The sequence below is a fragment of the Mchenga conophoros genome, linkage group LG5, assembly GCF_057382185.1.
Source record: "Mchenga conophoros isolate Kocher_MC1m ecotype Shallow Benthic linkage group LG5, M_conophoros_male_GT1.1, whole genome shotgun sequence".
In the NCBI taxonomy this organism is placed as follows: Eukaryota; Metazoa; Chordata; class Actinopteri; order Cichliformes; family Cichlidae; genus Mchenga; species Mchenga conophoros.
The window spans coordinates 7,633,602-7,648,660 of NC_140530.1; the positions used below are offsets into that span (position 1 = coordinate 7,633,602).

A 15,059-nucleotide genomic window follows, 5' to 3' on the forward strand; every position below is an offset into this window, starting at 1 on the left:
TTATTTACAAGAGGGGGCAGAATAAGGATGCCCTGCCCTTTGGGCCAATAAATCCCATCATCTCTGTATGCAAAAAGTGAGGGAGTCAATAGGCTGTGTGCTGTTAGCTGTTGACTTGGTGATGAAATCAGAGAGGGGATTGTGCCATCCTCATCCTGACGACACTACAAGAAATAAGAGCAGCTCCTCGCGCAGTTAGGGTTTATTATATTGGCTTATTATAAGACATATTATATATTTGATTGCACGAGAAGCTGTCTAAAAAAAAGAAAAACAAAAGGAAACACATTTAAAAGTGTTTATGTGTCACATTGTCATGGCACACAGGGGTACGTGAACGTAACAGCAGTGGAAACAATAAGAGATGGTGTCACCTCGCTGCCCCATTTCCCCTGCTTTTTTATTCAGATGTGATCACTTGTTGACAGAGAGGGCTTAAAAATGTTCTTGCTGGATTGACACCAGCGGGGTTTTTTCCCTTTTTTTCCTTTCTTTTGCGCACTTCCCCCTCAGCAGCACGCGGACAGTACAGGCTATGTGCCCGAGCGTGTCTTCCTCCCTCCTCCTGCCTGCCTCCCTGCATCTGACAGCGTCCCTCCCTCTTTCTCTCTCCTCCACCTCCCTCTCTCATTACGCCTTTCACCGGCAAAACTCCAACACACACATACACACACATAAACACACAGACACACGCGCCACCTTCCCCTTAAACCGGGAAATAAACACGAAGCGACGGCAGGAGCAGGACCGAACTCCCCCGGCCCGCACCATCCATGGTCCTCCCCTGGATGTCTGTCTGACAGGAGGGTATGTTGACTATCTTCATCTTTTTTTTAAAATTAGCACACTGTTGGTTTTTATTTGAATGTCGCGCTTTGGTGCTTCCTTCCTTTTCCACACGTAATTGTATGATCACGGCTTCTTGTTACGGTCTTTTTGTGCTGCAGTGGGGCGGGAGGGGACGGGGGCTTTTATCCAAGCTGCAGCTACTTCACGTAGAAGCGATCATTGTAGAAGGCGCACGGACTATGCCCGCTTGCCTGCGCCGTCCTCTGCCGAGGGATGAATAACATTATGGGAATGGAGCAGGGGCAGGAGCGAGTTGTTTGCGCCCGCTGGTATCAGAGCTGCAAGCCTGCAGCCAGGCAGCCCCTCCCTCCCTCTCTCTCTTATATATACGTGATGTTTTCATCCTGAAGTTAAAAGTTGCTGCTTTAAGAACAAAATCGCCTTCTGTGTTTGTGTCTCAGCCTGTCAGGGCAAACTGGATCTTCTCTTGTTTAAGTCTGTTCGTTCTCAAATGCACCCATCAGCACTTATGCAACAGCCACCCTGACAAATACACACACACACACACACACACACACACACACACACACACACACACACACACACACACACACACACACACACACACACACACAGAGCAGTTACTTGCACAATGTTGCCTCCCATCAACACCTCTGGCTTACCCACACAAAGCAGTTATATTTAGCTTCCAAAACAAAGTGGAGGGGGTGTACAGTGCATTTAATGCTGTAAAACCCACAGTGAGTGATTCTGTCAGTGCTGTGGCCTGAAACAGTAACTTTAGTGAAAACTGTGAAGGCAGTTTGGCCGCAGAGGTGAACACTGAGGCAGGTCACGTTATGGAAGTGACCTCACCTTCGCCCCCCTGCCCTCTGGCTTTCACTAGTTATGTGGACTTGGTTGGAGAGTTGGAAGGACTTGCCTTCAGGATGCTTTAGTAGGAATCTTTCAGCATTTGCATGGCTTTCCCAATGACATTTGATAGCTTTGATGTTTCATGCCGATTGAGTTGTTAACAGCTGATGCAAAGGGATATTTCCAAATGTTTATAACCTCTTCCTATTGATTTTGTCATCCTTAAATTTGTGCAAGTCAGACAGTCCCCTCTGCAGGGTTCCTGGCCTGCTCCCTGCCCCCATACAGGTGTGCTTATGGCACTTTGTCAACACATTTCTTCAGGCCGTACATGCACCGTCAGCCTCAGCTGGCAGGCCTGCTGTCACACCGCATCTATGTCGTTAACATCAGACACACTCCTGCTCCTGCTGTGTCAGCCTTGCCTAATCAGCCTGCCAGCCAGCCTCCCTCCGAGCATCACCTGATGCTTCTTCTCCTCCTCCTTCTTCTTCTTCTTTTCCTTCACCAAACACCCCCACCCCCACGCCTCCTACCTGCAGGGGAGCCATTACCTCATCTCAGCACCAGTTTCTGCACTGCTAGCTCATCATTATTTTTGCATCAAATTGCGATCATACGACGTTCAGACATGGGAAAGTGCTCCAAACTCAACGATTCTCTGTGTCTTGTCTTTTTTACTGTAGTGTACACACAAAGTTTCGCTACTGATGTGCACACGTCGGTGTTTGTGCGTGATGCCCGAGGGTACTGCTGGGATTTCACAGCCCAGCATGCTGCCTAACAACATTTGCAATTCAAATGAGTTTGTATGAGGCATCTGAAGCAGCCCTCCTCTCCTCTGTGTCTCTTTGGAGGCACTTGCGGATGAACTCAGCCATTTCTTATTTCAGTGTTACGTCTCTGTTGGAAAAAGAGGGCAGTTACTTGCTTCTCAGAGCCACAGAGGAGGAATATTTTAAAGTACAAATCTTCCTTCAGCCGTGTTTTAGTTTGCATGTCCTTTAGCATTTGGTACAGGAACATGGAATGCTGCATAATTATGCAGGGTCACCCTGATGTTACAAACATTAATAAACAAGGCACCAAGGCTGTGTGGGTCTGTGTGTGTGCGTGCGTGTCCTGCACTCTGGCTGTCATTGCTGTTGGCCTAGCTAAATGTTTTTTGACCCGTCGTGTTTTTGTAGCTTGGCCAGTGTGGTCACGTCTCTTCCTGCCTGCTGAACTCCAGGGACCGATCCCAGACACACACACGCACACAGAAATGTATTTGCACTTCTGTGTTTGTGTAGACTACCCTGACCCCGACCCTACCCGTCTCATCTAAATGCCTCCTTCTCTAACCTTCAGTGTTATAATCTTCAAAAGCATGGATGCATCAACCTTCAGTGTAACAGCATCGATATTTCTGGCTGTGATTCTTTGAGCTGTTCAGTGTTTGCATTCTGTAGATGCTTCTCTGTGTAGTTGTTTTCACCAATAGTGGGGCTGCATTCAAATTGCATTTCTCCTCCACAAGGGCGCACAATGTATGCATGCGCAAGACGTGATGTGGAAGACAAAAGTTTGTGTATTCATAGATTACGGATCTGATCATTAGTTATCATTTAATAATAATAATAATAATAATAATAATAATGGATTGCATTTATATAGCGCTTTTCGAGACCCTCAAAGCGCTTTACAATTCCACTATTCATTCACTCTCACATTCACACGCTGGTGGAGGCTACAGTTGTAGCCACAGCTGCCCTGGGACAGACTGACAGGGGCGATCAGTCAGCCTCGCTGACTGATATGGCAGCAAGGCTGCAGCAAGGCTGCCATATCGCGCCATTGGCCCCTCTGGCCATCACCAGTAAGCGGTAGGTGAAGTGTCTTGCCCAAGGACACAACGACCGAGACTGTCCGAGCCGGGGCTCGAACCGGCAACCTTCCGGTTACAGGACGAACTGCCAACTCTTTGAGCCATGCTTTACCACAAGCATGACTGTCATTATTAAAAAAAAAAACTGCACAAAGAGTCGTCTCAGTCCTCATTTGGAGACATTTGTGCCTTTCTCATTATGAAAAGATTTGCTGCACCCACAAGTAAAAGCAAATAAGCTGAGATTGAAATGTAAAAGCATTGCTGTTGTGATTCATTATTACAAAATAATAAAGTTAATGAAAACAAAATATTCAAACCAGAAGCAGCAAATGGAAAGCGGTGCTAACTCTCCTACGTTTTCAGACATGGAGTACGTCAGATAGCTTCATGCTAGTGGTGCTTCCTATCAGTGAGTCTGCAAGGGTTCAAGTGATGCAAATTCCATCATCAGAGGATGTGTAAGATGTTCTATATAGAACCATGATTACAGTGTTTCAAGAGCGATATCGATAGTTAGCGATGTTATTTTGCTTTTACACACAAACATCAAAGTGCATTTTCCTAGCATTTATTTTGTGTAGTTATTTATTTACTAATTTACGCGCATTTACTGTGCTCGGATCAGCTCGTTGTTGTTTGTAGGGAACAGGGAGTGCCCACTGGTGGACAAAATATGCAATGTCAACACTCAGAACATGGTTGAAGGGTGTTTCTTCAGTTTCTTCTTTGCGTTTTACATTTTCATTTATCAGTCACCCAGATCAGCAAATAGCTTTAATCAGATGATAATATCAACACCCCATAAATCATTTGGGCGATAGTTCTTATGAAGATTAAGAATGGTGAAAATGCCACGTATCCCTCAGAGTTTTATTAAGTGCAGTTTGATGTTCAGCACAATTTCTGAACGTTGGTCTGACAGTTACTTTGTAACTACTTAGTTCAGAGCAGCTGTCAATCACTGCTGTCAGTCGTGACAACATCAGATGCTTTATAATATCAAATAAATGATGCAAAGTAAAATTTGACATGAAGTATATAATAAGAAGCCCTTAATTTGCAGTGTTTTTGATTTGGATTCTATTGTGGAGAAAGTAGTCTGGCAGGAGCTCACGTGCAAGCTACAAATTATTGGTTGAAATGTGCTTTTGAGCAACAATGTTAAATGGGAAATAGTATGTGACAAATATTGAATCAGTAATGCCATCTTCCTCTTCAGTGAGTCTCTGTACTCCAACTCCAAGGTCGTGGACTGCAGCTGCCTCTCAGCGAGTGCACCATAGTGGCACATTAAGCCATTCCCCACCTGCTAGATTGAGTGAGTGGCCATGCAGCTCACAGCTGATCTCCAGGTCAGAGCGACGTCTAGCATTCTCACGTCCACGGGTTATCAGACAGGAGAAGGATATCAAGGACCACGTGAATAGGTAAATGGTTAGTAGTGACTGAACTTTCAAAATAAGAGCACACAACTGTCTACTAGTGACTCTATAGTGTTGTTCTTTCAGACAGATGAAAGAAAAAAAGCCTAAAGGCTGCTAAAAAATCCAAGGAGAGCTCTATAATAACGTGAATCTGATATGTAAGAGATCATGTTTGGGGATTTATTTTCTCATGTCTCATCGGCTCAATAGAGAGAGGTATTTATGACCTATAATACAACCAGCCACAAGGGGCACAATCAAGATACTTTGGCTTTGCTACTGGGAAGATGTCATTTTTGTCCAATCTCAAGCCTATGCTGACTAGAATGCTGACTACTTTCACATGCAAATCGAGCATAGCCTACACACCGTGTGTCTAATGCCTGATACCTGATAAGAGATGAGTAGTACTGTGTTACTGATTGTGGGCTGATACAGCTGTAATTTTAGAGGTACAGCAGTACCTGCAGCACTCTGCAGATGTGTGTTTGTTTAGCCAATATGCACAGAGAGGGAATCTTCTCCTGTTTTACACACTCTTTTGTCAGCTTGATTTGGGGAAAAAAAACAAAAGAGGATAGATAACACAACATTACTGCCACTGAGTCTGACAACATAATTGCAGTGGTTGCGTGATTTGTTTTTTTAATGGGGATCGAATTAAGCCTCATCAGATTGTAGCATCCACTGCAGTCCTGTCAGAATATTATTAGGGTTCAGACTGGAACATCATTGTTTCACAGTCTGTCTTGGGGTTGCCAGCAGCAATGTCGACACTTATTTGGTCGTCCCCCGTCTTTATGACACAGGTCTCATTTTAAGCCAGTTATATCCTGCTGCTGTCTGTCTGATCAAGGCCGCGTTTTTTAGCTTTCTACAGCTTCTAGCGATTTATTTCCTTCTTCCAGTTGCATCATTCTGTTGCCCTCAGATGTGAGAATAAAGAAGGAGGAGCTATTTCATGCTGTAAGACAGTTTTATGTCGCTCTTCTGTTTCCCACCTTCGGTCACATGTGTCCTCCCTCCCCGGCGATGAGAAGCATCACTTTGTCCTTCTAAAGGGGGTGAGGTGGGGGGGATTCTTAGCTTCACCCTGAGCAGCTGTGGCTCAGCTCGCCTCAGCCTCATGATTGCAGTGACTCAGCAGGTTGTCCTTCTTTTTGCTCCTTTTCCTCCTCTTCTTTGCATACCCGCGCTCGTCTCCCTTGATCCCTCTTCGCTGCCGCCTCCCTTGAACAAATCCCCTGCCTCTGAAGGATGAGACTCATCATGTTGTTGTCTGGCTTTGATATGGCTCACGATATCCCATAATGCTGCTTTTTCTTGCCTCCCCACAGTAAAGGAAAAATATATTTTACAGGCAAAGTTGGTTCATGTGGGGCGGTGAACAGCAGCCGCTTCTTTTCAGGTTGATTATTCCGCCTTCGCTGAGGTCTGCTGTGGAAATACTTTTATCCAGCTATTTTGGCCTCTTCCAAAAAACCAGGCCAGCAGCTATTGTTTCCTTTTGGCCGCTTCACCTAATTAGAGCCGTTGCATTCAACAGTTGTGGAGGAAGGCTAATTCCGCTGTTGATCTTTGTTCATTTCTCCCTGTGATTGCTGAGCGGGATCGTCTGAGTTTTCCGTGTAAAAATCCGGTAAAACGAGGAAAAAATAGTCGGTGCCAAGGTCGATCTCTGTGCAAACTGTTAATAAATTCATAAATCAAGACCTAAAAAGAGGATTAGGTGAGATTAGGGTTGCAAAAAGTAAAATAAGAATCACAACAATAGCCTGCTTACTGCTGCTTAGCAAAATACAGATGAGGTGATTTGCATAAAATAATTTTCGAGCATGATTAAGTTGCACGTTGCAGGTAAAGTAAGGCTGCATTTGGCCCAAGTGCTCAGTGATTAAAATGTTGCTGCTGCTGGTGCGTGGTTAACGAGATATACAGCTCAGCTAAGGACAGTAGGTACACTCTGATGTCTACATTATATTTCACTGATAATTAAACTGAAGAGGATTGTGCACCAAATGCCCAGTGAAGCAGGTGGGCGTAGTCTGCAGGCAGGCTGTGTTTGGCTGTCTTCTTGCTGGGTATCACCCAGTGGTCCTCCGTGCTGGAAAATATGTTTATTGAGGGTCTTGCTGCTGCTGTTTGTTGCAGTGGTCTGTGGAGGAGTACAGTAGGCGCACATACGACTCCCACTGCCTTCGGGCCCATTGTGTGGCTTTTAAACTGGTCGGACAGGTCGGAAGGCAGATCCAGGCACAGTCATTACTCTGCACTGTGTACAGTCATGCTTGGTTACAGAGTGTGTGTTTACACTTCTCAGTTTATGCTGCGGAAACACGTGACACACTTGTGTGTGTTTTTCTGAGTTGTTCATACGTTTGTTGCACCGACTTGTTTGTGTTGCTGCTTTTGGAGCTTCGTGAAGGATCAACTGTACTGCGCTGTACACACAGAGAAAATCTGTGGCAAAGCATGCGAGCTGTGTACTTATTCTTACATCAAATCCTATTCATGACGTCATCTTTTTTTATATCACAACCGAGAAACCTCTTCAGCTTCACATATTTTCTTCTGTCACAAATCCTTTTTTAGCTAATGGGCTTTTTGTAGAGTCCATTCGGTAGCTGTTTGGACCGTGTCGTGTGATTAATCATGCCAAATTATTGGTATTGGCTCATGTTAGTCCCGTTTAACCTCTCACGTTAATTGTAAACTGGCTAAATGTTTAGAAACGGTATCATGACAAGCTAAAACTGTTTTTTGGCATGAATGATAAATATGTAACAAAAATATTAGTATCTGAATTGGCTATTGGCCAAATGCACTGCTTAAATGAAATGAAAGGATTTCATTTCATGTTAATCAGAGCCTATCATCAAGTTAGTTAACTTCCTGTGATATTGAGGTTTTCCTTTTTATTATTTCTTCTTGAACTTTCAATCAGAACTTTGAGCTATTAAACATAAAACTAAAGGCACCGAAGGACTCAGACTACTTGAAATTTGAACAGCTATACTTTCATCTGCAAAGGAAGACTTTGTGATAAAATGGAAAGCTATAAAACAACTCTAAATGGACCGTATGATTAAATTGTTTTGCCATCAGTCATACTATATTTTACATTATTTTTGTCAGTTTGCTACAAAATGTGTAAACTTTGTATTTACGTTGCAAAGCGTACCATATTTTAAATTACTCAATGCATGAGTCACATCTTCCACGCAGCCATCAGTAGCAGTAACTTATGCACATAATAAAATGATCCGCTTTTAGACTTAAAATGTAGTTATGATGGAGAATCCATCACAGTGAGTTTTGTGACTGTGAGCTTAAGTATGACTGCCTTGTGGCATGCAGTGGGAATAAATGAATAGATAAATGCAGTTTGTATTGGCTGTACTATACAGCTGACGGCTGTAGCAGACTCCTAGTAGGTACAGAAGTTGTGCAGATCTTCAGAGCAAATTCATTAAGAGTTTTGATTTTTTTTTAAAGCAAGAGTAAACACCATCCTACACTGAGACATGCAGGCACTTCATATGGTCTGTCTACTGCTTTCCTGACACATTTAAACAGGCAAGGATTTTGATCTCTTTGAAAAAAATTGCACAAAAAAGTTGACACACATTTTTTAGTCACTTAAATACATAAAAAGGCAAAAAAGACCAGTAGCTACAGCAAAAGACACAAAAAGAAATCTCCAAAAGCTCTAAAACATGCCAGGATCTACATGTAACTCTTGCAGCAGTTGGTATCAAAGTGTAAACGACTGCTCAGATTTGATCTGTGTGGCGAGCCAGCAGTCATAGCTGTTCAAATGAAAGAAATCTCAAAATATAGAGTTGTTTGACCACAGTAATAATAGACCGTGTTTGCCCAGAGGAAATACAGCTTTCCAGGAGAAGGAACTCATGATAACTGAAACATAGAGGTGGGAGCGGCCCAGTCAAACACTGGGAGCGAGATGCGATGAGCTATGCATCAGATCAGAAAGTGCTTAGACCTTTCAACAGGAAGATGATCCAGACCGCACTAACCCGTCGAGGAGTGGCTCTAAAAGAAGAAATGGAAGCTAATGGAAAGGCTCAAAGCCCTGATTAGAATTGATCATTGGGTGGAGACATACAGTAAAACCCTTAAACATCTGTGAACTGATAGAATTATACATGGAAAAAAGTTAGAGGTTATGAAAAATTGTAGCTTTTTTTCTTAAAGGGGGGCTTTAGCTACTTTTTCCACAAAAGAATAAGATATGATATTAATTTGCTGTTGAATGATGTACAGAAAGGGACGTTTTCCTTCTGACTGTTTTCAAGCACACCTTTACAGGTAGGTATTGTTTCAAAGAGGATCAAGTGTCTACTTGCACAGCTGTGCTGAAAAAGTGGATACATTCACCTTAAGTGTTGGCAGTGCTTACTTTGAGCTTTTGCTTTATCTCCCACCGACCTTTTTTCATACAGGTGAAACACGTTTCTGCACATACTGTGAGGATTTATGAGTCACAGTGTTCATTTTATGACTGCTTTACCTTCTCTTTGTATTCTGACATTACTTTGTAACGCAGTTGTTGATTAATTCAGTCCAGATGTTTAGTCTGAACTTTATTCTAGATTGTTATGTAACCAACAGAGAACCTAGACAATACCTATATAATAATATTCTGTAATGCCTTTAATATTTTATTCATAACAAGGTAATAGTATAGTTGAACATGAATAAAATTACATGCACTGATATGAATGAAACAAAATAAAAAAAGCTGGTGGGGTATTGTTGTCTAACGGGCAGCAGTAATGGAGGAGGAGAGTTAGCATAGCATGGAAAAATGCTAACAGCAAAGATATTTCACCTGTGCTGCACCGGGAGTTCTTCTTTGTCACATCTGATTTTTTACTTCATCACAAACTGCCGTTTATCTGGTTGCGGCACATAGCCGCCCCTCACTGAGCCTAGCGAGGTGTCATTGTGTTGAAAGGGAGTTTTTCCTTCCCACTTTCGCCAAGTGTTTTGCTCACATGGGGTCATCTGATTATTTTAGAATCTTTACCTTACAGTATAAATGCTTTATGGTAACTATTGTTGTCATTTGGCAATATATAAATAAAAATTGAATTGAAATTGAGGGCTGACATGCTTTCTCTCATTGTGTTCAATCTTATACTTGTCAGGAAACCTACATTTTTGGTTACAAGAAACGAGGAGGTAGCGTGACTGTAAATATCAGCAATGTGCACTAATGACTGTCACACTAAGCTAAAATGATAAAAGTTCTAATAAGTTTGTTGAATGACATGAATATACTTTTTCTTTATCTTGAGCCTGTCGTCATTTTTTGTGAAAAATTCACTAAAATTATATTCCTGCGTATACTTACATGCTACATTTTTTACTTTTGGTTTGAGTAAAGAAACACGAAACTGATGTCTCCATTCAGTCTCATCATTACAGTATAACTTATTAACACTGGTGTCGTACAGGAACAGGAACAAGTCAATTTTTACTTAAAGATTCTTTAAGCTCAGGGTTAGCTTAATTAACTACCTAGTTAAGCTAATTTCTAGCTTTGAAGTTTTAGCTCTTAGTGAGGTAACTGTAAACTTCTTCTATTACTTCTGCCTGTCCAACATTGCTGACTTGAGTGCATGTTCTTTAATGTAGTTTCCTGTCTTGTTCCTTGGTGTGCTAGTATGGCTCGCACTTCTTTAATATTGTTGTTGATTTATAATCAGCAGGCGCTCCAGTCTGTAGCGGGCCCATCTCTGCAGCAGTTATCCGTGTCCGTCGGTGCCAAACTCAGAGTACAGCAACTACTCCTTGTCATTCTGTTCAACAAGCAGCAGCGTTTTGTAAAGGAAATGAAATGTTGTTGTATTTTAGGGTGGTCCACTCCTGCTTGAAACTGCTGTGCGTTGGCTTTTGATCACTCATGCATTTGTATTGTTATCTCTCCCCGCACAGCACTCTCACTTCTCTCCCCCACCTGCACTCATAAAGTTGTAAGGCTGTTCCTCAGTAATGGAAACCTCTCACTGTTTTGGCATCAGCAGCTCCCTCTGTGATAGTCAGAAAGTGTTTTTTATATAACTGGAGGCTTTTCTTTCATTCTTCCACAGTTTCAGAGCTTTTTGTTGTTGTTTTTTTTGCTGGCATAATGCGTTTGACTCTGCACGTACTGATCATTCATGGATTCTTTGTCATCCATCGATTTATTTTCCCTTTGTTGTTTTTATGTTGGCAGCGGTAATGAGAGGCTCGTTTATAATTGATGCTATGTTCAATGTCCCTTTGGTAGCAGTTTTCATGCTGCAATCTCACCAGGCACTTCTATGCCAACAACACGCACAGCCCTGCCAAAAACTCCGGTGTACAGATTAAGACGATTGGTGTTGGCTTTCAGCTGCCATTTAGCAAACCACACTCTATTGTCTGCAAAGTAGCAGTCTTTAGCAAAAGGATGATTCTGGCTAAAAAAGTTTTAAAGACAAGTCTAAAATGTGTGCCTGTATCTCTGTGCCTGTCCCTGTCTATACCTAAACAAATAGCACTGAGTGCCTTGTTCAGCATCTTTACAAACCTTCTGACACTGACACCAATAACACAGAGGAGTCCTGTAGTTTCCTTTCAGCCTTAAGACTGATCCTAATAAGGAGATGAATGGCTCTATACAAACAGTAGAGTTGAGCTGGGGACTGGATGTATGCCCACTGGTTCTCGCTTTTTCTGGGTGAAATTCCTTTTTCAGTCCCTGCTGATCTTGTGGCCCTCCACTGAAATGGTCACTGCTCAGTGTAAGTGTGAACAGAGGGGTATGCTCCCATAGCACCTGGGCTGGACAAGGTTAACAACCCGAACAGTGCACATGAGGGAGTTGTAAGAACAGAGGGGCAGTGCTCAAACCGGTGACCATGGCACAGTATCATCCCTGCAGGTGTTTCTTGCAGATAGACTGATGGGATTGATTGAACAATCATTTTCAGGACTTGTTAAGTTTGTTAAATATAGTATTAGTATTTGTGGCAGTACTTAGAAGTCATCATTGTCCACAGTGTAAAAAATGGGCCATAATGATCATCTATAATGCTGTTTATTGATCATACAAATTCACTATTGTTAAAATCAAAAATATTCAAATTCACTAATGTGGTTCATTTTTGTACCACAAAAATTATGTATAAAAGAAAAAAGAACCCACTTTCCAACAATATTCTTAAATCATTTTCTAAAAGTGATGGGGAATATACACAATATATATACATATATATTGTATATATATATATATTAGGGGTGCAACGATACTCGTATCGATATTGAACCGTTCGATACAGTGCTTTCGGTTCGGTACGCATTTGTATCGAACAATACATTTTTTAAAATTTATTTTATCAACTTTTCTTCTGACGATGCTGTCTGTGTTGAGCGCTCAGTGGATCTGCGTTCGACTACTCCGCCTAGGCTGCACTGTCAAGCGCAGATCCACTGAGCGCAGTGCAAGCTAGCAAGACAGAAGCTAAGCTCGTTGCAACATGGCAAATTGAACCTCCCCCACCCTCATTCTGATCTGTCGTTTGGAACTATTTTGGTCTTCATGTGACGTATGACCCTGATGGTAAGGACAAAAGTAAAACAGTATGTCAGATGTGCCACGCAATGCTCAATTACATGGGTGGGAGTATACAAATCAATGAACTGTCTTTCTGGATAGCGCAAGATTTAATAAAGTTAAGATGAATGCTAGGCTCATGGCACAGAGAGTTGCCAGTTTTGCTGAAAAGCACAAACCACATTGTGTTTGTTTACGTTAGAAAATATATTTTTCAAGTTCTAATGACTCTCTCTTTAGATTACCTAATGTTGCACAGTTCCACGGGGAATATGTATCATGTCATTTCCTAACGGACTAACACTGCACAGGGATTTGATTTCATGGCTTAAAATTAAAAAGGGTAAAATTAATCAATTAAACCATACCTCCCACTCCTTTGAAAGGTTTGTTTTGCCAGCTGATATCAGTACTGATAACTAACTCTATTTAGAAATGTGAGATAAGAGAGTAAAAATGCTGTTTTTAAATAGTTTTACAGTCTTAAGTAATCTTAAGCACTCCTCCACAGTTCAGTTAGTTCTGTGCTTAACCCTCTGCCCCCTGCTTTATCTATCCTGCACTGTATGACACCTTCCCTAAAATTGTTTTTTTGATAAGATCTCCCCTCTTAGAATTAAGGCCACTTTTTACAATAATGATCCATCTTGTACTGGACCACTCTGCGCCTGTCTCACCTTCAGTCCTAAGTAATATCTTTATAAGTCAACAACTATTACGTATAAATCAGATAAGTTTTCCTCTCATCTGTTTTAACAGGTTTCTACATAAGAGGGCCATCAATTTGAACAATTGTTTAGTGACAGGGACAGTGCCAGCCTACTCTCTCAACATGCAACAGTCCTCTCATAAGGACGACACATTTTGACCTTATAGAGCCATCATATTTTACCCAGCTCTTTCTTTCTAAAGTACTGGACAAAATGTTTACCTGCAGCTGCAGTCTTTCTTATATAAAAACAATATTTTTGAGATTTTTCAGTCTGGTTTTAAATTTCATCACAGCACAGGATCAACTCTTTTAAGAATTTTCAAAGACCTTGCGTGAGTCATTGACTCTGTTGTCCTCATACTTCTGGATGTCACTGGTGTATTTAGTACAGTGGAGCACAAATCAGCCTTGAGTGATGTAATTGTATTTCTGCCATTACTTGATTCAAGTCTTACCTTACTCATGGCTCCTTTTTGTCAGCATTCACATCTACTCTCCTAACAGCAACTTCTCCTTAACCTGCGGTGTACCTCAAGGTTTAATTCTGGGCCAGTTTTGTTTTTGTTTTGTTTTCACTGTATAAACTATCACTATATTCAAAAAACGTTGTGTTGCTTACTACTTTTATGCTACCTGCCACTTAAACCAGACACCAGCTTCTCAGGCAGGTTGTTAAACTGTTGTTCAGCTGAGGTTAAAACTTGGCTCTCACAATATATCCTTTACATGTATCAAAACAAAAAGGAAGCTTTAGTGATTCAGTTCAGACAGTTAATTGTACCAAAACTCAAATCTTATTTTTTAACATTTTACACCTCATGTAAAGAGTATCAGTGTTTTTTTTATTCCTTTTTAAAAATTTAAAAATTTGACTTAAAGATCAAATCAGTTACTACAGCCTTTCAGGTTTTTGTCTGTTAACAACCTTCATCATTCGTCATTCATGTTTTTATTAACTTACTGCAATTTGTTAAATGTTGGACTGAGCAAAGCACTAATATTACGCTTACAGTTGATTCAAAATGCTGAATGGTGCATGGAAGCATGATCATAGTTTGCCTGTACTTAAATCATTACACTGACTCTTTATGAAGTATAGGATCGATTTGAAAATGTTGTTGATCACATGTATGGGCTTGCTCTATCCATCATTGCATTCCTATTTTCAGTCCTATGAAAAAAAATTCCAGGCATCCTCAGTTGCAGTTCCAAACCTCTGGAATTCCTTCACTCTTCACATTAGGTTATCTACCTTTGCTATCAGTATTCAGAGCCCTCTCTGGCCTTTTCAGTTTCTATTTCACTCTCTGTGTCATTTTCCCCAGTGTATTTTTTGTTTCACTTTTAAAATATTTTTTACATTATTACTTTTATTGGTAGTGCATTATTTGTTAAATGATGATGATGATGATGATGTGCAGCACTTCGGTCAATAACTGTTGTGTTGAATTTTGCTATATAAACACATTTATCGACTTGACAACCACAAAGTACGTAGTTCTCGTAATGGACAGGAACACAATATAGTCCTAGTGGATTTTGTTACAGATTGTCAGTGTAGCAGCAGGGGATTGGCACTGACTGAAATGCTGTTAGTACGAATGAATATTATGTGTGAAGGAAAATAGAGAAGGAAAAAAAAAATATATATAGGATGTGTAAAGATGCCCCTGAGACAATCCAGCACATAACAGCAGGGTGCAAGATGCTAGCTGGCAGGGCATACATGGAACGCCATAACCAAGTAACCGGCATAGTGTACAGAAACATCTGTGCCGAGTATAA

The 15,059-nt window shown here is 41.3% G+C and overlaps 1 protein-coding gene across 10 annotated transcripts in view; it reads left to right on the plus strand.

Annotated features, from left to right (window-relative positions):
- The first annotated feature begins 597 nt into the window (after positions 1-597).
- LOC146573705 (band 4.1-like protein 1) overlaps positions 598-15,059 on the plus strand; it is a 102,282-nt gene continuing 87,820 nt past the window's right edge. For 4 of the 10 annotated variants that reach the window (XM_085273008.1, XM_085273011.1, XM_085273010.1 and 1 more), the window contains exon 1: positions 598-807. The gene's annotated coding sequence lies outside the window, so the exon portion shown is untranslated. The remainder of the gene's footprint in view (positions 808-15,059) is intronic. The other 6 variants (XM_085273013.1, XM_085273015.1, XM_085273017.1 and 3 more) reach the window with 4 other exon arrangements.